Source organism: Cyprinodon variegatus, unplaced genomic scaffold (assembly GCF_000732505.1).
Source record: "Cyprinodon variegatus isolate N-32 unplaced genomic scaffold, C_variegatus-1.0 Scaffold318, whole genome shotgun sequence".
NCBI lineage: Eukaryota > Metazoa > Chordata > Actinopteri > Cyprinodontiformes > Cyprinodontidae > Cyprinodon > Cyprinodon variegatus.
Window position 1 is genome coordinate 522,852 of NW_015150771.1, and position 3,693 is coordinate 526,544.

General features: G+C 34.3%; 1 protein-coding gene across 1 annotated transcript in view; it reads left to right on the forward strand.

The window, feature by feature from the left end:
- LOC107090968 (matrix metalloproteinase-17-like) overlaps positions 1-3,693 on the forward strand; it is a 115,209-nt gene that overhangs the window by 37,236 nt on the left and 74,280 nt on the right. The gene's annotated exons all lie outside the window — the stretch shown is intronic.

Here is a 3,693-nt window from a genome sequence, read left to right on the forward strand (position 1 = left end):
TCGAATCGAATCATGACTTCTTTGCCAATACCCACCTCTAATATATATATATATATATATATATATAAAATAAGCATTTAATTTTATATAATTATGTGACAAAAATAATGCTAAAGGCCTATGTTGTAGATCTAAGAATAAAACAATGTATGATTTGAATTGATAATCTAAAGAAATTAAATGTTTAATGCACACTAGATAGCACTGTTTGAATATTTTTATATTATTAGAGATGTTACTTTTAAATTGTTTTTAAAGCTTTATACTTCCTGTTAACATGATTTTATCTTCAAAAGTTTTAAACCCCTCATATGTTAATTTTGTGTCCAAGATGGAGGACTTCCTTGTTTTCTAATCAAGTCGCCTCCAAAGTTTTTTTAAGCTCTTTAAAAGCTTTATTTTTACTAGGTCATTGAAGTACAGTGATTTTGAGGGACCCTAGAGGTATCTTTTCTGTGTGCATTATTTTGTGGGGCCAGCAGAAAGGAAATTGTCTAAGTATCAAAAAATATTTAATTATTCCATCAATCCATCCATCTTCTCCCGTCTGGTTTGCATTGGGGCCGGTGCCTATCTCCAGCAGTCTATGGGCAAGAGGCAGGTTACACCCTGGACCGGTCGCCCGACTATCACAGAATTTCATCATATAAATGTACTATTTATCCAAAATGTAAATGTAAATACCTTTATTGTCCCACAATGGGGAAATTTGTTCTTTGCATTTTGACCCATCAGCAGTGGGCTGCCAGTGAACCCAAAGTAGAGGCTGTGGGGATCAAACCTGGTACTTGAAACCATCTCAGAGCACAAGCGCACTGCTCTGACCAACTAGGCCAACACTCCTATATATCCATACTTTAGGTTTGAGGAGCCTTTTTTCCACATTTTTTTCAAACAAACAGAACACAAATTAAAAACTTTCTCTCAAATGGGCAGGAATTAGACAGAGAATTAGAGATAAATAATTAGAAGTTCAGAATTTGAAAATTTAGTGCAGTCTCTGACTAGTTAAACAGCCAGAACCTGAAGAAATACTTAGATCTACTCTTTTAAAATTTTACAAGAAAACTATTCTTCTTTGTGGCAAAATGTAAATTAATTGAGAAATGTGCAACACTGCTGCATTTAGTTTTCTAGCAAGCTTTCCTTCTTCAAAATAACCAAAGGCCACTGGGATTGTTTAACAAATACAACAATTATTTTAAAGTTAAGAAAATAAGGAGATTGGCTCAACAACCAATAAAAGATTAAAGGAAGATATTCTCTTTATTCTTATTACCGTGGTATTTTATTGCTTTGATGTAAACAGTATTTGTGCTGAAATACTGTTTACATCAAAACATTTGATTATTAATTAGTAATTACAGACAGCTGATGTGATAATGTTCATGCCTGTTGCTGGGTTGACCTTAAAATCAATTTTGTATTATAAACGTTTTACATTGGACTGAACAGAACTGGATAAAAATTAATTGGATTTATATTGAGTGAATTTTATTTACTTTAGCAAAATCAGAACTTGTTTTAAGTAATATGGACCTTTTTGTCTTGTTAATCTGTCCAATCATTAAATTAAATCTGATCTTTCTGTCTTAAGGATGAATACTTTATAACACTCTTCATTTTGAATGACTTAAATTAAAATGTGAGGAGCGTATCACCTCAGTTGGAAACCTATTTAAATTTTAGCATGCAGTTTCCTTTCTTTGACCCAGAAAGGTTCAGTAAGGTCATGACAAAACTTACAAAACAGCTATTTGATCAACTCACAGAACATAATTTGGGCAGCTCAGCCATTGTTTTAATTAAACAAAACCCTGTATAAAGTCACTGCAGTTTATCTCCACTTATTTCTTACTTGCGAGAAGTATAATGTAGTTTAAAAAAAGGCAACTCTTCTTTCAGTGTCATTGAACTTTGTTTTAAAGTAAATTAGGCTTAGCCTAATTCACTAACTGAGTGCCTGAAGGAGTTGATAAAGGGTTTCTATAGCTGTTATCTAAAAGTAAGAAGATACCCTGGAGCAATCAGAACATCCAGGACAGCAGCAGACACTAACTCTGCTACAATACTTTGAGATTTTAAAACTGTTTGCATATTAATGGTCACCCACAGGGGTTGTGGAGGGGTGGGTTGAGAGGGTATAATACAATATGAAATGCTTTAAAACACACTGTATATACCTTTAGATTTATATATGTGTCCTGTTTCGTTCAGGGAGGAGAGCATTATGCTGGTTACACCTCAAACAGATTTCTAGCCAAATACTATGCAGCCAAATACCATGCAGAGAATGACTACCATGCAAACTCTCATTATGTTCAATTTAGTATCATCAGTTTCTCTATTATCCCTGATATTGTAGTGTGGGGAGAAAGAAAATAATAGCTTTCAGAGAACACGCAGTTGCATTTTTTTCTTTTCAATCACTTTACTAAAGTACTATTTAAAAAAATATTTGTAAATAACGTCAAGCATACAAATAGCTGCAATTTAAACCCCTGTGCTCGCTGATACGTTATTGCGTGGCCAAAATCGAGCTGCTGCCTTGGGCAGGGTTTAAATGTGTTGATAAGTAAACAAAAACACATCAAAATGCTTCAGGGAAGAGAGCTATGCAGTGACCTTTCAGGCATTCTCAGGAGCAATTTTTCCTGATCCTTTATACTGTTTGTTTTCTCATCTGCACCTTGTTGTTTGGCATCTGATCAATAACAAATAACCCATATGACACTAGATTTATGGTGGGACATCCATCTAGGAGGCTGCCATTTTAAACATTGAAATGCCCATCAGTGATTGTCTGAGAAATAGCCCATAGAATATTAAAATTATGAAAAAAATTGCCAACATTCAAGTTACTCTACCTAATTATTCTTAGAATAGATGGTAATAAATATGCAAGTTTGACATATCAGATATCAATCATTTTCAATTAGTGAAATGCTTTTCAGGGTTATCTGTGTAAAGGTATAATGTTATGCAGCACCCTCCTCTACTACTCATTGCCTGAAGCTAACACTTAACTGGTTAAAAAGGGACACCTATACTTTTTATGCTTATATGACAGAGAGATTGATTCTGCTGTTTGGAAAAATGCTGGTGCAGATTCTCAGTCATCCAGGTCATAGTCATTCCAGAACGGTAAAAAAGCACTGGACTTTGTTTCCAAGTTGTTTGACTTCCCATCCAGGAAGCTTTTTCAATTGAAAAAAAAAAAAAATGTGCATGTTATCTAAGCCAAAACACGGCTTTGTTTTTGGTCCACTCTATAAAGCCTCAAGCTCAATGCTCTTTCTGACATTTTGAATCGAAAAAGTTTCCTGGATGGGAAGTGAAACGTCTTCAAACTTAGAAATAAAGTCCAGTGCATTTTTTGTTTTTTTTTGGAACTGTTTGGGAATATTTCTGATCAAAAGAACTGACTGGCATTGCATCAGAGTAATGAAGGCAACAGCTGGCAGACGATGAAGAGTGTGTTCAAGAGCTGACTGCAGAACTGATGCCAGAGCTGACACCCAGACTAATTAACCAACCAGTGGAATCTTACAAGCATTGAACATTTTTGTGAATACTTAATTGAAATGGATGATTTTAATCTGTAAACTTAAAAAAACATAAAATAATTAGAAGTAAACCAGCAATATCCATCAAAATGTTTTTCACACACACACACACACACACACACACACA